The sequence below is a fragment of the Tamandua tetradactyla genome, chromosome 6 (assembly GCF_023851605.1).
Source record: "Tamandua tetradactyla isolate mTamTet1 chromosome 6, mTamTet1.pri, whole genome shotgun sequence".
NCBI lineage: Eukaryota > Metazoa > Chordata > Mammalia > Pilosa > Myrmecophagidae > Tamandua > Tamandua tetradactyla.
In genome coordinates this window covers 162,728,947-162,751,635 of record NC_135332.1, presented here as the reverse complement: position 1 = coordinate 162,751,635, position 22,689 = coordinate 162,728,947, and the positions used below count along the sequence as shown (strand labels likewise).

Here is a 22,689-nt window from a genome sequence, read left to right as displayed (position 1 = left end):
TGACTAGGATTGAGAGATTTTTACAAATGTTTATTAGCCCATCCCAATAAGTGGTAGATAGTAAATGGATCTACCTCTAAGAACACAGCCTTTTCAGAGATTACCCTAGGGAAGAAAAGTGTATTTTTAAAGCTTATTCCAATAAATCAAACAATATTCAGTTCACATTCTGCAGTTATCTCAAGTAAGTGGGTGAGGGAGGGCATGGTTTAGAATACGTAGCATTATCACTTCCATTAAATTGCTTCTAACACAGGACAGCTTCTTTGTCAACCAGAATCACAATCAAAGATGTACCAATATCTAAAGAGATCTTTTCACTGTGAACAAGTCTAGAGGATAAGAAGCCTCTCTATATAGCTGCTGTGCAGATCGTTCTGTTTGATGCTTTCATTTGATCAGAAAGTATAGCTTGTTGAAGAATCATTCCTAATGTCTCAGATAGGTCCTTTCTGAATACATAAAGAGGACATTTTGTAAGACACAAATGTTTGATAAATTTTATTGTAGAACTAGATGAAGCACCACCGCCACCAAATTGTCCTGTCCATTCCCTTGTTTCAACAGTTCCTTGGTTTTGAAGTTCTATTATGATATAGTCATGACCATTACTCAAGTCAGTAAGTGTTTTTTCTAAGTATTACCTCTGTGCCCAGCCCTGTTTAAACTCAGGACAAAGAAGGCAAAGAAATATCCCTTGACTATGTGATCTAATTGGGAAGGTAAAACTTACAGATAAGTAACTGAAGAACAGTACTCATTTGAGTCATACATAATTAAGTGTCCTAGAACAAAGCTAATAGAACTCCCTGAAATAATGGAAAGGTCCTAGATTTACACTGTTCAGTACAGGGCCACTAACCACATGTGTCTCTTAAGCATTTGAAATATGGTTCGTGTGACTAACAAATGGAATGTATAGTTTAGTTTTCATTTAAATTTCAATAGCCACATGTGGCTGTGGCTGTGGCTGTCATATTGAACAGAGTGGTTCCAGTGTTTCTGAGTAGAGATGGGTGTGGGTTCCAGTAATCCTGGGGAAGCTTCGGGAAGAGAGCAGGTTCCAGCCTGAGCTTGAAAGTGGAGGGAACCTGGAGGACAACTCCACTGAGGTAAAAGAACGAGCAAAGGCTGGGAGGAAGGGAAAAGTGAGAAGAGAGGGAAGTTAGATGAGAGACTTTGTGAAAATGTCAGGCAAGAAGTTTCTAGAATCTAAACCTTTCCTCTACTTCACAAGTTTGATATGAATATTTTTACCTGCATCATGTCTCCCCTTATTTAGAATAGGGTTTGCATATTTTGTGCTTGTTATAAATAGATGACTTCCATGCAGTTGTACACATTTCATGTACAAGCTGGTTCACAGTAACTTTCAGTACCTGTCAAATGGGACTCGAAAGAGAATTCTTTGGAACAATTACAGGACAACAGTTACAAGAACCTGTAAGAGTTGGCGAGTCACCCAGTAGCAGCAGAAGCCTGAAGGGGTGAGGGAGGGGCTATGTGATCAGAGTCTGGGGAGAGCTGGTGCCATGGATGGAGGAGGCAGCCAATGCCAGAACCTCCTGGTGCAATCAGGGAGGGAGTGAGTAGAGCAGTAGCACAAGCTCTCTTGCCTCTCATTGGTAGAAACATCCAGAAGCTGGAGAGAACCAGAGCACGGACAGGGCCATTCATGGGGGTCGGGTTCCCGTGGTGCACTGGGCTGGACAGAGAAGGCAAGAATGGGGAAGCAGCAGAGAAAGGAAAGGGGAATAAACGGCATTCTGGCTTTTTTGTCATAAAAAAGTAATACGGAAACCACCTAAATGTCCAATATGTTGGCTCAATGATGGGAAACCCACTTAATAGAACATAATGCAGTATTGCAATTATATCTAATGACAAGGGAAAATCCTCACTAAATATTAAGTGAAAAGAATATGAGAACAGTATATACTGCAAGATCAAAATGTAGTTAAATACTATATGTTCAATAAAATGTAAATGCATGTTATACACACACACAGGAAAAAAGTGGAAGGAAGTGCATCAAAATTTTAACAGTGGTATTCTCTGGATGGTGATTTAGGGGTACATTTCTTCTTTGCACTCTTCTGAGTTTTTCAAATTCCTAAAGCAACATAACATTTTTCTAAGTTGTTTCCATTGTTTCTGATATATCTTAAGGGCTATATGAGTAGAGTATGTGACAAAGTTCCTTTTTGTCAGTCATTCACTGGCTGTGCAATTAGCTTACAACTCATTGTCTGCCCATTTCTGCAGTGAAGTCGCACCTGAGCTGCATTTCTTAACTCAATAAAAGTGATGAGTCAATAAAATGTTCTTTTTTAAAAATATTCCTCTGAGAAACCCTTAGGTGCTTGGGAATGGCCTGATTTCCTATTGATCTTTTTATTGCCGCAATTACTTCCTCCACCATGGTTAGTTAATCCAGATCCAACCACCTCTCGCCACTGTCTATTACATTTGGTCTCCATTAAATATGAATCTTTGGTGGCACTTTCATTATTAAATTGACAGTTGCATAATGCTTTATTGGCATCTGTAAGAACGGAACATATTTCTTAGGAACCATGAACACGGGAGCCCTTTTTATCTTGGAACCACCTAAGCATAGCCAGTTTTTTTGTGCTCTTATAATCTTCATCTTTAAAACAGCAATCCGTCTGTTTCATTGTTTTATTCCTTCCTGATAGAAAACAGTTTCCTCTTACTGTCTTACTGATCTACAATCATCCAACCTTGATGGACTCTAGTAAAAGGAATTATCACAGTGATGTGATGACTTCTCATAGTAGTTATTGTTTCAGTAAATCCACTCCCTTCCCCTGGCTTGTTTTTCAACCTCCAGCTGCTCCCTAAGTGTTAGTTCTTGGATGGCCGCTTCAGCAGCATTACTCTAATGCTTGTAATACATATTAATAATAAACACTTTACAAACATGCACAGTGTCAAATGCACATAAGGGTTATTGTTGATATTCTTGATTGTAATCATAGATATGGTATTGAGTAAGCTAGGCTTCTTGTGGTTGCAAGGAACAGAACAGAGAGTAACTCAAGGGGACGTACGTAAAACAACGGAGCCTGGTGGGACATTCCTAACACACTTACAGAAGGAATCTCTGATGGGGCTTCAGGACAAAGAGGCAGCAGGACCTCAGGAAGAATTAGAACTGTGAACTAAAGCCCAGAAGTATCTAGGCAGTAATCTTTTCTCTCCTTCTCCTGTTTCCACCTTTCTTTCTACCTACTTCATTCTTCAGACACGATACTTCTGTGGCTCAATTCACAGAATGGCAGAAAATGAGTTCCTACCTCTTCCAAATGTATTCGCTATGTCTAGAGCCCTCAAAATTCTCTCAGGTGCCCTCTCAATTTCTCAACTCTTTGCTCCCAATTATTTTCTGCTCCCCCTTATCCCAATTCCAGGTTCCCTGGAAGCCAACGCTGATTGGCCCAGCTTTGATCTAGTCAGCCACAGCCAGGAGACATCCCCTGTGGTCAGCGTGAGGCAGTCGGACCCCCTAAAAGGTGCTGACCACCGTTGTTGTTTAGTCGGCACCTTTGTTGTAGTTAACACATTACAGAGATATTAAATTTGTCAAGACAAAGTCATCATTTTTTGCACCAACATTTAGAGGAAGAAACATATAGCTCCTAAAGATGGAGCCATGGGAAAAGTGAGTTTTCAAGACTAATATAGAAAAAAAAAGAGCAGTTTTTGTGTTTTTGACTTATGAGATTGCCACAGAGCTATGTCAGAGGTTGGTATGTGGTCAAAGATACTGAAGAAAATTATCAGAACGTGATAAAGAAGCATAAGACAGGGACGTACTAGCCGGTTCAAGGCAGGCAGGTTTTCCCAGCGTGCAATGACTGTGTTGGTACATTTATTAGTTAACTGCCCTGCTGTGATCTAGAAACCAACCTACATGTCTTTTGTGAACTTGTGTCCTGGAAATAAATAGATTCATTCTGAGGTAGCCAAAATACATTTAGCTTTTCTGTGAGGGTCTTATTGCATTGGAGCCCCAAATAAAACATTTATGTATCTATCGCTATGATGGTAGATATTACTGACATCTACAAGGAGCTGTGGCCTGTGAGAATTGGTTCTTCCTGAGGGAGTCAGGCAGTTCAGAGAGAAAACGGACTTTGATCCATCCCAGGTTGCTAGATAAGGAAGAAATGTTGGACATTTAGAGCAGAAGGATCCATGAACAAAATATTGTAATACATATTAATAATAAGCAGTTTACAAACATGCACAGTGTTAAAGGCATATAAACAAACCCTTTGTTTATTCAACACATTTATTTGGTATATACTGTATGCCAGGGGCTGAGCTCAATGTTAGTTAAGAATCAGTAGGCACAGCACTGTGTAAGTATATGGAATGTTCTAGAACCTGATTTTTAAAAGGAGAAGAATCCTTGGAAGGAAGACCACAAGGAAACATCTGTGAGAATATCATGAGTTTGACAAATCTAGGAGTGTCTCAAGGAGATATCAAACTAACTTCTTCACTGAGCCTTTTCAAAATTCTTTATTCAAGCAGCTGTTTTATCACTCCTGGTACACTGAGGTACACTGAGAGGCTTCCCCCTCACACGCGTGCACACACACACACACACATGCATGCTCTTTACACTCTTGACTCCCACTTGTATCTACACATTACAAGATATATCACTGTCCTTCATTCTCCAGGATAATGCTGCTGACTCATATATCTGGGTGAAAAATTATTCAGATATATAGAGCATTCCTCAACTAGAGATAGCTTGAGAGGGGATAAAGAAAGTGTTAAGACATATTAAAAATTGGCTTTTTCTTGGTGGCAGTTTGTCATTTTTCAATTTGGCATCTTTCCCTGTTCTTTTTATCCACCCTGTAGGTCTGTATGAGTTTTGATCAGAGGGGGTTTTCTTGTGAGGTGCCTGCCTTCAAGCATATGGATAAAATTGCCAGGTTTAATTGAAGGCTGTTTAGAGTCTTGCTCTATTTACACTGAAAAGCAGATCACTTCTGTTCTTGGCCTCAGTCCTAGATTCCCAGGAAATTAATGGTGCCTCTTAGCCTGTGACAGTCTGTGTTCATTCCCTGCTGTTGGCCCCTGCCTTTGACTGGCCTCAGATGTCCGAGCTTCTTTGGTCCTGAAGCCAACTCCACCCAGGGCTCTTCTGGCCCCCTCAGACCCCCTCATCCGACCATTCTATCCAGAGACCTGAAGCCACAAATCGATTGTCTGTGCCTTGCTGTGGATTCGTGGCATGGAACGAAGGAGTAGAAATTGTTTGGGCTGAAAAGAGCTCCATTTAATGTTTTTAAAAACTTAACAAGCATATCTGTGGCCCTTATTACGTACTAAGTAAATCCCATTCTTAGTTTATAAGTGAGGAAACTGAGGCACACCAAGTTTAAATAACTGTTACAAGTAGTAGCTAGCAAATCTGGGAGGCAAACCCAGGCATCTGACTCGAAGTCTGTACTCTGAATCCTCTACCATTGCTATTTGCCCTCTGAGATGTCACCTAGCCCAAACTCCTATTAAGTGAGTTATTGTATAAAAAGCTCTTAACACATAGTAAGAGCTATGTAAGTTCTGGCTGCTGTTAGTAGTGTCTTTAATGAATGGTTAAAACTGAGGCCAAAGTAATGGCCTTGTTCATTTAGTTCAGCATTTCCAAATTTGTATTCTGCAGAATATTGGTATTCAGAAGAATGTAATATGTATACCATATATATATATACACACACAAACACATATACACATACACACACGTACACACACACACATAAACACACATGTATACACATACATATATAATGGTCAAATAGGTTTAGGAAATGCTGGCTGAAAAAACAATAGTTTAAATCTTTTATGTGCAATACTTCTCAGAGCCTGTAATATGCTAATAATATCCATACTGAGCTGCAAAAGGGTTTACTTGTCCATAAAATCCTTTTCTGCACATGCCTTTCAAGAGCTGCTGGATCCCTGCTGTCCTCCAGCATGCAGCACGGAGTCCCACAAGTGGAGGCGGAGATCATTCCACATTCCCCTGCCTGTCTGGGCTTTGGGGTTGAAAACCTTAGGGCCCTAAGCCCCATGTGGGGGTCATTACTGAGTAGCACATTTCTTACTGGCTAGGACAGATATATTAAATTTATACTGACAGTAAAAACGGTGCAGTTTCATCGTCCTTTGGAACAATTAGGTGGGAGGGGTAAAAGTGGAAACAATATCCTCAAGATATAACCACTTTTTAAGTTCTTCCATATTTAGACTTAGCTCAGTGGCACAAATTTAAGATACAAACACACAAATGTGTATGTAAATTTATATAAACCTTCATATGAAACTATATTAGTATTTCTATAAAATCACATATATATGACAAAATTTTAGTATACCTAATCAGACAACACCCATTAAAGGGACTCTGTGGCTTTTTGAGCTCATGGCTGAGCCTGTGGTTTATCCCTCAATAAATTTGATTTCCCTGAGTTAGTTTTCAGAGTAAACAGACGCACCAAGGGTCTCCTGAGAGCAGGTAGGCTGCTTTGGTGCGTGAAGAACCAAATGGAGAGGGGGATTAGCCCCCCTTATGCATCTTTCCAAGTCTCTGTCCCCAAGCTACTCCTCCTCCACATTCCTTATGCCTGACTTGTCCTCCTTTTATGTTGCCGCATCCCGCAGAGCTGTATTTGCATATCCTTCCACGCTTCCAGTCATCCAGCCTGCTCCCATTTCACCCCCACGTTGCAGGTCTAAACCTGTCTACCCTGTTTCCTTTGACCTTGTTCCCGCTGCCCTTGTTAACCTGGTTCCAAATGGACAGTTTTACACCAAGAACCTGCCAGTTTTTAGTTGGTTTAACTGGCTTCTTGCCAAGCTCACCAGTTGGGGGTATATTTCTCCGAGCAGTTTGGGCTCCTCACTGCCTTGGTGCCCCGTGCTTATGCTCTATCGTGCCTCCATTTATGTGCCGCTCCTGTTCCCTCTGCTCTTTTGGACCTCTGCAAATCCCAGTCATTGTCCTCTCTGTCCTCTACTTTGTACTCCTGTGGACCTCTCTGGGTTGGAATTGCTACCAGTATTTCTGTCTGCAGCATAGCAGTTGAGCGGTTATTGAATTCCTGCTAGGAACCATTCACTGAACTATAAAATGGGGTACAAAAAGAATAAAACTAATTCCCTGCCCCCAAGGAGTTTACTATCTAGTTGAACTATCTACCCTGTAATTACACTCTGTTTCACGTGCTAGTGTTGCCTCTTCTGTTCTTCTCCAAACCTCCTAAGAGCAGTGATCTCTTTGTATTTCCAGAGTGATGAATGATCCTGATTCCTACCCGTTTTTGCAGCTTACTGGCCATTTTAGCCTCTATTTTCTCATCTGTAAACTGGGTAACATCTACCTCTTAAAATGTTATAAAGGCTGACCTAGATAATGTTTATGAAGGGTCTAGCATTAGACCAACACGCAATAATCACATAAGTAAATGTTAGTTAAAATCCTTACTAAGCAAGCCCGTGACTAAAGAATTTGTCATTTTTTCCTGAAAACTTTGGCCTCAGTGCATTACTGGGGGATTTTTCCTGCTGGGCGAGCTCCTGACATTGTATTGTCAGCCTTCCTGTATCAGGTCCAACCTGAGCAGGATGGGAGAAATTAGAAGAGAAAGCAATTGTGAGTCAGAGTGTCAATAATGCGTGTAAAGACCTGCCGGGCCTCCTCTGTACAAGGACGTTGTGTGAAGTTTGTTGTCCCTGCCTTGCTTCACTTCCTGGCCATCACTAGGATAGAATGGTGACTGATAGGAAGCAAAGAATTTCCATTTAATGGCCACATGCCAGGTGCCACATGCACATTCTCCTGCTTTACAACAACCTTCCTCGGAGGATAAGTGTTCTTATCCTCGTTTTACAGATTGGAAAACTGAGACATAAAGAGGTTAAGTAAGTTGGCTAAAGTTGTGCCCATTGCACATCCAAACCATTTGCCCTTCCCACCAGATGTTCTTCTGTAAATTAAATCCATAAAATCCTGGCCCAGTCTGGCCTGATCTGTCTGTAGTTCCCTCCCTAACCATACCCACTCCCACTCACCAAAGGCATTTGTAGTAGAAAATGGCAACTTCACAGCAAACTTGAGATCCATTGTCCTGATATCCCTGCCCAAGGCCAGGACAGGGTAGGCATGTGAGCTGCCTGGGTGCAGGATCTAAGGACTTTCGCACTCAGGTCCATGTAAGTGCCAACCCAGGTTGGCCTATTCCCTGCCTTCCAGCTCAGTGTCTTGGGTGTTGGGTGTGGCTGCTGGAATTTGCTACAGGCAACTACAACAAAGACCACCCCCCCCCCCCAAAAAAAAAAAAACAAAAAGCAAGCTTGGAGTTGGCTGGTCAATTGCTTGGCACCCTTATACCTCCTCCCATCCTTCTCAGATGTGTGTTGTCATTTCTGGATTGCTCCCTACCCCAGAAACTATTTTTCCTCCTCCAGGACTACCTTTGATGGCTTTTCACACAATTTTCCCTCTAAAACCATAATGTGCTACACCAGCAGAAAGAGACTGCAGAGATCTCCTACTTGCTAACTCCATTCTGTTGGAAGTGTCTGTATAGAAGAGAATTATGAGGCCAGGTTAGGGCTGGATGTAAAGTGATGTGCTGGCTGAGCGAGGCCACCTCGGGCAAGGTAATGGGGGGAATTGTTCTTGTCACCCCTGGTCCTGGCCAACCCTCTTAAATTTACAGATTAGGAAGCTGAGGCCGCAAGAGGGGAAATGCCTCCTCTGAGCTTACACAGCCAGCTAATGCAAAGTCAGGACAAGAAACCCTATTCCTTGCTCCTAGAGTATTTTCCCACTAGGTCGATCTGGGAAGGGAGGGCACCATAAACACTCTTCTCTTAGCTCCATTCCCCCACTGCCATATCACCACAGTCCGTAAGAGGAGGTACTGTCCATGTTGTAGCAGCAAAGCAGCAGAGCATATTTTGCTTGTTCCCAAAAGCCTGTCCCTTTAGTTGAGTATCAGCAGTGTGCCTCATGGACTACCTGCTTCAGAATTATCTCGAGTAGCAATTCAGATGCAGGTTCTTGGGAATTCTCCTAGCTTTTCTGAATCAGAAGGTGATTCTTGGGTCACTAAAGATTAAGACCTAATCTGGCGTCTGGGCTGTTCATATCAGTCATTTCTAATTTGTTTCTGGGCTTCTCTTTATTTTTTTATTTTTATTTTTTTCCTTTGGGGCGTTTGCAGTGCCTCCATCATCGTTCTGTGCCTCTGGTTTTCAGTCAAATTCAACAAGAAATGAAAATCACTGTATTTTTCATCAGACTGTGATTTGGCCAGGATCGAAGTAAGAGAAGGGAATTCTCAGAAATAGGAGCAATTCAGTTTTCTCTTGTGGGTCGTGATAGAGTTATGTAGAAAAAGCCCTCATTTACCTACTGGTGTGTTTTCAATCAAAGTCCGTTGTCAGAGATGGTGCAAATCTTAAGATATTCAGTTTCAGTTATAGAAAAAAATACTTCCTAATTCATGTCAGTATTTTCCTAAAACCACTTCATAAGAATTCGGTTTCATGCTGGAAGCAGGGGGTATGTACTGGCAGGCTTGGGTAGTATCTGTGGATGTGCATGTCTGGCACAGAAAAGCTTTCAGAAAATTTGAATTAGTTGCCAACACTGAAAAAGCAAGAGACTTTACACTTTAAAATATAAATTTCCATCCTCTAGTAAAAAAATAAACATATTTTAGTACTGGGCCATTGCCCCACAGTACAACAGCCTGGTGTCCAGTGGCTTCTCTCTTAGACTGTGACCAAATGAAATATCTATCAGTTCTTTAATGTTTCTGTTGAGAGGTGGGGTCTAGAAATTCTATTCTTGAATCTGGGCAGGCTTGATGACTGCTCTGACCAGTGAAATATGGCAGAAGTGTGGCTATGTCAGCTTCTAGACCCAGCCTTCAGAGACTGGCACCATTATTTCCAGTTTGTTGGAACATTTGTTCAGGGAATCAAGCCACCATGTAAGAAGTGTTACTCTGAGACCACCATGCTGGGAGAAGCCAGATCACATGAAGACGCCCTAGAGGTTGAGACACCGTGTGAAGGGTGAGTCATGGAACTGCAGGGTGCCAGAACTATTTGCTAATTTTTCTTTCTGGCCTAAATTTCACTACTTTTCTCTGATCTAGAGTGTATTGTTTTTGACCATTATGAAGCAGTCATCTTGAAACTGGATCCTCCATTCCCAATCACTGCAGATGACATTTCATGGATCAAAGATGCACCTCCCAGCTGAGCCCTTCACAGATTCCTGACCCACACAAGCATAAGCAAAATAAAATGATGGGTTTTAGCTACGAATTTGGAGCTGATAACTGCAATAGGAGCATTTGTTACTATTTTACTATATTCTGATGCTATACTCTCCCCTAGCCTCACTTACTTAAATTATTTTACCTCCCTATTGCCTATATGAATATGGCTTTACAATCCTTATTTAAACCATGGTTTGGAGATCCTTGAATTATGTAAACTTTTGGCTATTAAAAAGAAAATTATATTCATATTTTAGGGATAAAATTAGGTTTTGAGGGCAGGAGGGATACAGATAACAATAAAAATTTCTACTTGTAGTGCTTCATCTCCTGTGGCTCCTTCATGCACAGTGATGAGCTTGCTCCAGGTGAAGAGAACACAAGGTCAAGGGTTGCCCAGCCCTTTTTGAGCATCGTTTCCTTATCTATAAAAGCAGCTCCCATTCATCTTTGACATTTGATAAGTCTCCGAGTAAGCTAGCTCAGTGATTTGATTATTTATTTTGACTGTGTCTTGTCACATATTAGAAAGTATAGTTGCAGCATGACAGTCCAATCCATGGGGCCAAAGAAATGCCCAACACTTGGTTGAAGCCAGTGCTTTTGCTCAGTTGTCACCTACTTTCAGCTCTCAGTAAATATCTGTTGAATAAATGAATGAACAAATGAATGTGTGTTAGTCACCAAGGTTACAAAGACAAATGAATCATGGCCCCTGCCTGTGAGGGGTTCACAGTCTCTTGAACACAGATAGCAAATTAAGTAGCAGTTATGCCTCCTGGGTAGACGTTCTCTTATTCAGAAGCACCATTTCGGCTGTGTCTAGCCATTGTTCACACCCATACCCAGTCAAAACAGCAAGGTCCCTTGAAAGCATGTCATGAAGGGGCCCAGGATAGGGGAGGAGGGGGCTGCAAACCATTTACCCTGAAGAGTCAGCCTCTCCAGGGCAGAGACTGACTGCATGGAAAGGAGGAAGCCTGCTCAGAGCTGGGGGTTGAGAGGCGTGAGCACCATTACTCAGAATCACCCTCGGGGACCCATCAGAAAAGCTAGAAGAACATCACTGCTACATCCTTCCATCAGGCCCTGCCTGCACAGACTGCAGAAATGGCAGGGAAGCCGGTGGATCAGCGCCATTCCACCAATCTGCAGCTAGAGCTGGAAGATTCAGGGCAGATGCCAGCATTTTTTGTTTTGTTTTTTTTTTGTTTTTGCTTTTGTTTTTGTTTAAAGAGATATGAGGAAGGCCCTGATTTTAATCAGCCTGCTCCATTGGAGCTTTGAGGAAATATTTTCTTTCCTTTCCAAGTATGTTTGGCAGTGTCAGCTTATGCATTTTTCCCCCTTTCCTTGTTTAAAAGTGAGGACTTTGAGTAAGACGGGGAAGCAGAAACATTTTTTTAATCTTAAAGATAAGTGGCTTCTCAGTCTATTCTCCCAGCGAGATAGTCAATGTCGATATAGTGATATGATCAGCATTGTACAGAGTTTTGATTAAAATGCACTTGGGTTTTGAAAGATTTATTTTTTATGTTAAATGACAAGAACGTGAGGTTGCCAGGAAATGGTTAGGAAACAATGTGTGGCTGGCTTCTCAATTTCCAACTGCTGGGAGGTGCTCTCTCAGGAGGCCACGCCCCACAGGTGGAAAAGACATTCTGTTTACAAGATAGAATCTGGTAAAATACTTAACCAGTAGTTAAGTTGCTGCCTTTGTTCAATAAGATTCTGAACTCCTCCAGGAAGATTCCTCTCTTCCTAGTGGCTTCAGTTTATCAGTATCTTAACATGAAGAGAAAATATCATCTTTATCAAGGGACCTTTTCTCCTTTATAAGGTTGCTTTTGAGTCCTCTCACCATTGTAATGCAAGGTAAACATAAACTCAGTGTCTTGGTAATTAGGTAAAACTATAAAAATAATTTAAAGGTATTTTTTACAATTAAATAACAACCACAGAAACTGCTGCTTATGTAAGTGGCTGTTAACCTACTAGGATATGGCTTGACTGTGATTCATCTCAGTCTGGCTGAAGAGATCCCCTTTCAAAATGGGAAGAATTTTAGATCTTTGCGAAATCATAACTTCCTTGGTAATTTTTCTTTCTGTACTCTAAGTTTCACAACGTTTCCTCGATCTGTAGATTAGCTGTGCATTGCTCTTAGCTGTTATGAGTGTTTGTGTGTGATCCCTGGTGATTTCAGAACATTTCAATCTAGAATCTTATCACCCAAGACTTCTGTCTTTAGGTAGGCATTGTAGCATTAAGTGAATACAGCCTTATTGCCTAACGTGCCGGGGCGGGTGAGGGTGGGGTGGGTGCTTAGAAGGGAAAATTCAGTTAAAAGCAGCATGGCAAGACCAGATGCTTATTCTACCTGTTTCTGAGGGGTCTAAAATCAATCAATAGTACAGCACCTGGGGCACACCGAGTGAAACTGGTGTGTAAAGTACAACATGGATTACACACCCCATGCCAGCAGTTACGAGGGATCCTTAGCTGATTGCAAAGTCTTGTCCTTTAATTCAGACAGCAGAAAATTTCAAATGAGGGACTACGTGGATAAAATTCCTGAAGCATAAGGCTCTATCTTCCTCAATTCATGAAGACTACTCTATAACCGTAAAAATCATAGATCTAAAAGGAACTTTGAAAGATTGTGTCCCATGCCCCTCACTGCAGGTAAAACCATGCAAAACCTAGCATAAAAGATAGCAATGTGCCTGTTTTAAAAGCCTTCAATAAATGATATTATCCTGCTTTCTTTGATAACGTGTCCTGATGTCTTCCCCAGAAGGAAGATCTTAGTATAGCTTCAGAGTCAAGAAGACTCAATTCAAATATCTGTGCTGTCATTCTCTGGCTCTGTGATTGTCAGAAGGTAACTGATCTTGCCAAATCTCAGTTAAGTGATTTGTAACATGGAAGTAACTAATAGACTGTTTGCAATATGGGGTGGTTTTGAGGAGGAAAGGGATACGTGCACAGCACCAGGCACAGAGAAGGTGGCAAAAACCTTGTGTCCCTAATGCTCTTGTACCTAACGCCGTCCCCTCGTGTTGCATTCCCAGTGTTCTCTGCCTCAGTGTGAAGGGAGAATGTCAGATGGCTAATCACTCTGTTTGTTAGTAGATAGTATTAATGTCACTGGACAATTCAGCAAAACCTTCATGGGAAGCTGGCTTGCCACCTTTAGGAGAGCAAGAAAATATTTAGCATATTACACTAGGTCGTGGGAGAATTGGTGGTTCCTGAAGATCATTGCCAGGTACTCAACAGACATGATGCTTGGGATTTAGGACAAAGGAGCTTTGTGGCCAGCCCCCCAAACTGTGTGGGAAGACAATTCCCTGGAAAACCAACTTCAAACACCACATGGTATTAGGAAAGAAAGTGGAAACATGTGGTCATAGTGGAGAACTACGGGATTAAGTCCACAGACACAAGGCAAGGGGAAGCCTGGACCCACATGGGCAAAGCAACCCCTGGTTGAGCCTCATCAAGAATGTTGCTTACTAAATAAAAGGCCTTTAGGGCAGCAGTTTATCCTTTGGTCAGAGCACAAAGGGTCCCTTCTTTAGCGGTAGCAGTGCCTTCCCCAGGGCTAGGAGATTTCTGCATAGTTCAGGGACCTTCAACACCACATTGAAGGAAATATTTTCAAAAGAGATCTGGACTTGGAAATTGGCATCCATGAGCAAGCTAAAGTTCATTGCTATCCTCACATATGTTTCAGAAGGGATCTGAGACTAGCTGCAAAAGTTTTAGAATAATTTTCAAATGTAAGAAGAGTAATGATGAGCAACATTTTGCAATTTCAAAGCAAGGGAGAAGCAGAAGGAGGCCTGAATTATGGGAAGTGTGATTCAGATTAGATTTAAGAAGAACTTCCTGACCCTAGGATGATATTACTGGCAGGGCCTCAAAGAGCCCAGCAGCTAGTGCCTGGATACTTAATAACTAGTTGTTGAAGCATACATAACAGAGATATGTTAACAGATAAATTATAATATGACATAAGTACTAATAGCTGCTGCCATAGGACTGTGTTTCTATTTCCAACTATAGATGAAGTAATGAAGTATTTTGCAGAAGAGGTAGCACTGGAGCAACACCTTGAAAGATGCTTATTGGTTTGCAGGATGACTATTGAAGGGATAGAAGACACACACCAGAGGTATTATCCCCTGACCATTTGGACATTGACTATAGTGTGACTGGAGAAAATCCTACATAGTAGAGGTTGAAAGGACATGTGAGCAGAGAGGAGTTTGGAGAAGAATGAAGTATATAAAACCCCCAGTTCTGTGGGGTGACTCTTGAGCTCCCAGAAAACTTAATACTTTATTTACTCTCAGTCCTGTGGTATTTGACTCTCTTGACTGTTCCCAAGAGCTCAGAGAAGGACACTCCTCTGCTCTCATTATTTAATTTGTAAAAAACAAACAAACAAACAAATCATACCTGTTCATATTGTAAAAAATAGGTACAGATGAGGTAACTCTTATGCTTGGGAATATTCAGCTTCAACATCAGGTCATTGTGAATATCCCTTCTCTTTTAGAAGTGTCACCACTTGGAAGTATAAGGCAGAAAACTGAACAAGCTTGGTGTTAGGTTCTATCCAGAGAGGGATGGGAGTTAGTTTAGGGGGCAGAGAGATGTGTTGAGAAGAAAGCACAAGATAGGCTAATATCTTGGATGAGGTTGAAGTTACCAAGTACAGTAACTTCCCATTGAGAACTTGCCAACTTATTTTGAAACCTAAAACACTCGTCAGTGTGCAGGGAAAGCATGGCTCTGTGGTACTCAGGTTGGAAAAAAAGTTTTTGGCAAATGCCACCTCTTCGGCCTTAAGGTCTGCCTGACCAAGAAAAGAGATATAAGCAAGGGAAGGTGGGGTTTGGAGCTGAAGAGAATCAGCTGAGAAAAATTATATGTATAATAAATATCTTTTAAGTACCTTCTATTTTTTAGATACCATGCTCATGCATAGGAAGGTAAAAACACATTTTCTGGCAGCAAGAGTCCCATGTTTTTTTACTGGTGACATCAATTACGAAGCAGTTACATTCAACATGAGAAAAATAAGGGAATAGGCAGAGGGTGCTGTGGACACTAGAAGGCTCCCCTGATTTAACCTGGAAGGAGGTAGGGGTCAGAGGTCAGGGAGCAGGGGAGCCCAGAATGGAGATCAACCAATGCAAAGCATTCCGGGCGTGGTAGTAAGCGTCAAGAAATTGCTTTCTCCGTGTGGCTGGAGGTTAAGACTCAGGGTAAGAGCAATTATGAAGGCTGAAACCAAATTACAGACAAAAGTATACCAAGCTAAAAAGCCAGTTGTCTTAGTTTGCCAGGGTTGCTATCACAAATGCCTCAGATTGGTTTGTTTAAACAACAGGAATGTATTGCTTCACAGTTTTGGAGGCAGGAAGTTCAACATCAGAGTATTGCCAGGACATGCTTTCTCCCAGGGTCTGGAGCATCCTGGTAATGGCCTGTGAGCAGTGCTCGGGGTCCTTGGCTTATAGATGCCTCTCTAAGTCCATCACATGGTGGCCTCTCACTCCATCTCTGGCTTCTCCTAACTGACTGTGTCCAGATCTCCTCTGCTTCTAAGGACTTCAGCCACACTGGACTGAGGCCCACCCTTGCTCAGTCTGGCCATTTTTAATAACATTTTCCAAGGTCCTTTGTACAAATGGATTCACATCCACACCCTGATTTGCCTTAACTAATAACATATTCAAAGATATTATGAATGGGTTCATGCCCACAAGGCCTGGCCATGTATGTGAGGGGACATGACTCAATCTCCAACACCAATCACAGAAGACCATCTGTTATATGATTCTGTCATGTGAAATTTCCAGAATAGGCAGATAGAGATAGAAGGTAGGTTAGCGTTGCCTCGGGCTGGTGATAGGGATTAAGGAGGCGATAACTAGAAGGGGTGGGGTTTCTTTCTGAGGTGATGAAAATGTTCAAAAATTGAATGTGGCGGTGGTTACACAGTTCTGTAAATAGACTAAAAACCATTGAATTGTATTCCTTAGATGGGTGAATTTTTTGGTATGTGGGTTATATCTCAATATCTCAAAAAAAAAAATATGAGACTGGATGTCACGGTGAGTCCTCACAGCCTTAGGGTCATACCCCACTGCGGAGCCCCCGGTTTCACATGGCTGTGATTCCAGCCCCACACCCACTGCCCACACATGCACAAGCAACCACCCAAGGACACCCTCCTACCGCTGCAGAGGCTCTGCCGAGAAAACCAGGGAAGAGCAAGAGTAAAGAGTAATTAGTGTTGTGACTATATAAATGAACACCACCTGTGCATCCTGTTTTGGGACATGAGTTAAATTAGTGAAACAAGTTGAATAATCACAGCAAATGCCAATCCTAGCCATTGTAACTATACTGGACATTTCTAGTTTTAATGGGCAACTTTGTGATCAGTACTTATTCAGATGAATGAAGAAGTTGTTTAGGTTTATGTTTTACTTTTAGTCACATGTAATATAGAATCATTGTCAGAAAATGAAAAAATTTAATTGTGCAAAAACAAAATATATATAAAAATATATATTTATAACTATATCAAAATGTTTTATATATCAAATATTTTTCTATATATGTTATATATTTAGAATATATTTTTATATATGCATACAAGTATATATATATGTACATTTATAATATAAAGTGTTATATATCAAATATATTTTGAGGTATATATCAAAATGTTAACAGTAAATTGTTTCTGCAGGGTGGGTTGAGAGTGACTTTTAAATGAAATTTCTTTCATAATTTTTAAATTTTTCTTTCAGTGAAAGTCTAAGTATGTATATATGAATATTTATGAATGCATACAGCATATGTGTGTCTATATCAGGCTTTCATAAATTTTATTTTCAAAAACAGATTACTTCTTCTGTTCTTTTAGCTCACATTTAACTTTTTAATGTTTTTGGTTTCCCCTACTTTTTTTTTTCTTTTAGAGTATTGGGTGAGTTAATTTTACTATATGGTCTGACTTTTGCTTTGAATACTTACCCATTCCCCAGTCCCCAGGAAATTTGGAAAGTATAGTACCAGGTTTTAAGTTCCTGTGATAGTTACTAGCAAAATTTACAATAATAATGATGCATATTTAAAACCCATTTTCTAAACCTATCTCAAATTATCATCTAAAAAACAATCAATATCACCTCTATGTAAGAATAAGAACTGACCACTCAGCTCCCTCCAGCTTCCTACACCACTCCCATCTCATCCCTCCCTCACAATTCTTGTTATTCTACTTTGAGATTTTTATCCCAGTCTTTGGTAGTTAAGTTATTGTTTTTCCTATAATTGTACTTCTTGTTTCAAAAATATTATTTACATTCTGCTTAGCAACAGTACTATTTTAAAATGTTTGCATTACTCAATTTCTACATTCCTGGTTAATCTCAGTTACCATAGAGAATGTTTGCAGATGATTTTTCTAGAAAGGAATATAAATGATCAACTTCCAGAGCCCTTTCCTAGCCAAAAATGCCTTGTCATTGCCTTCACTTATTACTGACAGATTGGGCAGATACAGAATTAGAGGATCATTACATAGCCACCTGCAAAACATGTAAAGAAATTCCATTGGCATCTGTACCTTTTTCTTTTTAGTTCTATTTCTTTTCCCTGGATTTTAAGATTTTTTGTGTATGTGCTGTATGGTAGGGTCACATTTCATTATTTTTCCATGTGAGTATCCCATTATTCCAGCACCATTTGTTGAGTTTTTTTATTTGTTTTGTTTTGTTTGGGGAGGGGGGAGTGCATGGACCGGGAATCAAATCCAGGTCTCCGCATGGCAGGCAAGAATTCTGCCACTGAACTACCCTTGCACTGCCGAGGATTCTTTTTAAACTCAATATTTGATGGATCTGAATGTTTATCAACTTTGCTACTGTTGCCTCATCCACGGTAAAACCCTTTCAACTAGAGATTTTTTTTCATTTCTGGGGAAGTTTACTCAATACACATTTTTTAAATTGCTCCTGTTGCATTGGCTCTGATAGCTTCCTCACTTACTGTCACTGTGCCTGTGCCACAAGTACCAGGTCCACGTTCCAAGTCCATCTTTTTCTCTTTAGTCATTTTCACCTGACTTGTTTCCCCTCCAGATTCTGGGCGATTGTCTCAATTTTGTGTTCACCTTATTAGTTCCTTAACCACATTGATTTTCAGAATCACCTTGGGGGATTTTTGTAAATACGAATTTCTTAGCCTCACTCAAGGCTCACTGAATTAAAATCTCCCATATTTGGCCCTAGGACATATATTTTAAGTGTTTCCCCCTCCACACACACAGAAACCCAACACATTTCTGATGTCCAGCAGATTTGGGAACCACTGCCCTACATCATTAATTTTATCTAATGCGGGGGTGCTTTTTCTCTTTAACTGCTTTCATGCAGTTTTAAATTCTGCAATGACAGTATCTGCTTGTTTATATTTTTTTCCTAAGAACCTTTTTTATCTCATCTGAGGCCTCATTGTCTCTCTTTCTGCAAATTTGTGTTTTGAGTAATTACCTTGGGAATACAAAGCACTTCTCTCTTTTTTTTCATTCTTTTTCCTTTGATAAATCTCTTTCATAGTATACTATTCTTTTATCTTTTGTACATTTTATTTCCTTCTTTGATTGCAGAACTTCTTTTTAGTCCCATGTCAGCAGCCTCTTTGATAGCTGACTCTTCAGTGGGCCCAGGCCTCTCTGCTTTGCCCACATCAGGTACAAATGGATTTCCTTAGGTGATTGCTCTACATTCCCAGGCACCCCCAATGTCGGGCTGAATAATATAGATTTACAAACGGCCCTGTGTAAATTTTGTCACTCAGTAGTCTGAGGGACAGTGGGGAGCCAAGTTCATGTGCAAGCCCAGCAGCAGGACTTGGCCTTGCTCAGCATTTTTCTACATGTCTGAAAACCCTTGAATCAAGGCCTGTGTCTCCGTAGCTTGGTTTCCCTTCACTCTACCCATCATTCTGTGTCCCCAGTGTGGCTAATTCTATTTTCTTACATGGTATTGCTGTTCATGTAAGTTGGATAGAACTTACAAGAGTTGGGGCAGTATCCTGTGTAGGTCCAGAATGTTTGTTTCCATTTCTTTATCATGTTAGTGACAGTTATGTTAGAGTAAAACCCCCAACTCCATAGGAGTTCTGTGTAGTTGGGCCATGTGCATTTTCTTCCTCACACAGCATATTGCTCATTGTTGCACAGAAATGAGTCACTCTGCCACCCATGAACTGTGCTTGCCTCCAAGATCTCAACCCTCAAATTTATGAATATCTTCCCAGATGTTGGACTGAGTCCATGAAAAAAGCAAGTAATAGCCAAAAAAATAGAAATAACCCAAACATCCATCTGCAGTTATGGGTAAATAAATTGTTGTATACTTGTACAGTACTTACAAACCCTAATTAGCTACATGCACCAATATTGAGAAACATTAAAAAGAAAGTTGAACAAAATAGTCAAAGCATGGAAGACATTCAGTATGATCCATTCACATAAATATCACAAACTGCAAAGCTAAGCAATACATTGTTTGGACCAGAGACACATACATAGGTGGTAAAAGCATTACAAAATAAAAAAGTGCTTGGTTGACTTTGAACATCAAGTAGTGGTTAGTTGGAAGTAGGGGTTGAAATCAGGAAGAGGCACTCCAGATCTTCTAAGGTACTGCTTCTCGTCTACTTCTTAAAGTCAGTAGCCAGCACGTAGATATAAGTTCTATTGTTATTTAATAGTAACACTGATTGTTAGACCATCATATTTTAATAATTATGCATTTAAAGTTTTCATTTAAATTAATAATTTTAATCTCAGTAATTTAGTAATATTTCCTTTGTATGTATGACACTTCACATTAAACATATGGGGTTGTCCTTCCTTCAATCTGAAACTGTAACCGTGACATCTGACGTAGGTTTCTAGATGCTGGTAAAATGACTATGTTAGGTGACCGGGTTCAGCACTGAGGACAGGCTTTTCCCTGTTCCTGCTTCTCTTTGGGTTTCCATCAGCTGAAAGGAGGATGGTGGAAAACTTGCTTCCATGTGAGACTTTTCCCCCAAATCACAAAGAGGATAGCTGGAGTTATTACACACACAGCAACATAATGCAACTATGAGCAATGAAGACATGGTTTTCAAATGGCCCCGTGTGTGTCCATCATCCCCAGAGGTAGGACTGGTACCACAAGCTGCAGATGAGACAGCGAGGCTCAGGGAGATGAAGTTCAACACCCTACAAAGTCCACCCATGGTCCGCCACATCACACAGCCTGATGATTCAAGTCTGTAGTGAACCCAAGGAGAAAGATGCTTCCAGTCGTTCAACAAATATTCATTAAATACTTAATATGCAGACAGGTGCTGCAGACACAGCAATGAACAAAACTTACCTTTTCACTGTTGTCTTGAAACTTATCATGTAGAATGGAGTATAGGCATTAAAGAAAAAATTGCAATGATGGATTGGGAAAAAGTTACTGTGTGTTGTAGTAATGGAGGAACCTATTCTACAGGTTAGGGAAAGGATTTCTTAAGGACATCACCAATAATCTGCACTCCAGTAGATAAAGAAGTCAAGCAAATACATAGGGAAAACAGCAAGACAAGAGGATACAGCCTCTAAGAAGCACTAGAGACTAGAAAGAACTTGGTAAATTGAAGAAATTAACACAATGGCATAGTGAGAAAGGCAGGATGGCCAAAGGTGGGGAGAGACAAATGTGGTCAAATCTTGCAGGGCCTTATAAACCACGATTGGGATTTAGGCTTTTATCCTAAAAGTAAGAACAACTTTGCAGAGGTTAAAGGATGGGGGAGACATGGTCAGATCCATTACTTTGTCTCCTAAAGAGACAGTAAGGAGAGCAGAACATGTTACTCCCGAGCCAAATATAATTGGGTACTATTAATTACATTAATTACCTGTTATATGACAGTAGATTTGTTTATAAATATATGCTGTGTGTATACATATATTTAATAAGACTCTTTAAACAGTTGAAAATATGTCATGCTCAGTCTGAATGTTGAAGATCAAAAAGAAAATAGATCTGGCAAACCTTAAAAGACATCCTTTGCATTGGTATCTTTTCAAGTTGAAGATCTATCTTGTGAATAGGGTATGTCAGAATTGGGGGACAAGCCCTGTTGCTCTCATCCCTCTGAGATTTCTGCATTGTCTTTTTTTGGGGGGAGTGGGGTGCGGGGGGGACATTGGTCTGGGAATTGAACCCGGGTCTCCAGCTTGGAAGGGGAGCATTCTACCGCTGAGCCATCCATGCATCCTTCTACATTGTTCTTTATACATCAGGGGACTCCAGAGATGCCACCTGGAATAGTTAGTGGTTCATTTCATAGAAGTAATATGCATTCAGCATGGAGGTCCTATGAACCATGCCTTGGACGTGGCTGACAAAAATAAATAAGTTAGGTCTTTTGCCCTCAAAATGCCTCCAGCCTCAGAAGAAGAGATCGGAGGTTCACATAAAGCTGTGCCACAGGTGCTACAAACATGGCTAATACACTCTGGATTTTTAGAAGCAAGAGAGAAGTCAAGAGCACTTTCAACTTGAATCTGTAGCAGAAGGAATCATTTTCTCAGGATGTTGTTTTTTAAAAAAACTGAACACCTATGTTTCTGAAAAATTGGTTGCGTCAGAATTCTAGGCAGTTCATTCACGTGTTCCCGAAGTAATTCCTGTCGCCAAGTCAAGTTTCTTTAAACAAACCTCCTCGAGCTAGCAGTGTATCTGTAGGTGATAACGCCAGTAAATGTTTGCAGGTCCCTGCATTGCTACTTCAAGGAAGGGACCAAAATGGCTATTTTCTTTGATTTGCTTCGCTGTAAATTTCATGTAAGGATGGTTGTGTTAATCTAATTATACCTAAACTTTTATTTTCTGCTGTTAAATTGAATGATGTAGAAGGCATTGGTCCTCCCCAGAAGAATGGAATGCTTAACCACAATAGCTATTTTTTTGTTAGATGAAGTGCCTTGCTGACCTTTAAGAGGACTGATTTATTAGGACATTTTGTACCCCATTGCCATCAAGTTTCTGACGAGTCTGGGAAACACACACAGCCGTAGGCACAGCACTGAGTCCTGCAGATTTACATCGCATCCGATGCTCAGTACAAACCACTAGATGCCATAAAGTAGCAGTTCTAGGGGGAAAGGGATGAGGGAATGGAGGTAGGAGGGTTACCAAAAGAGTAATTTCCACTAAATATTAACAATAATTCCAATATAGATTTTTTTAAGATTTCAAACTCT

General features: G+C 40.7%; 1 protein-coding gene across 1 annotated transcript in view; it reads left to right on the top strand.

Annotated features, from left to right (window-relative positions):
• The window catches only part of SAMD12 (sterile alpha motif domain containing 12), a 433,476-nt gene that overhangs the window by 269,523 nt on the left and 141,264 nt on the right, over window positions 1–22,689 (top strand). The gene's annotated exons all lie outside the window — the stretch shown is intronic.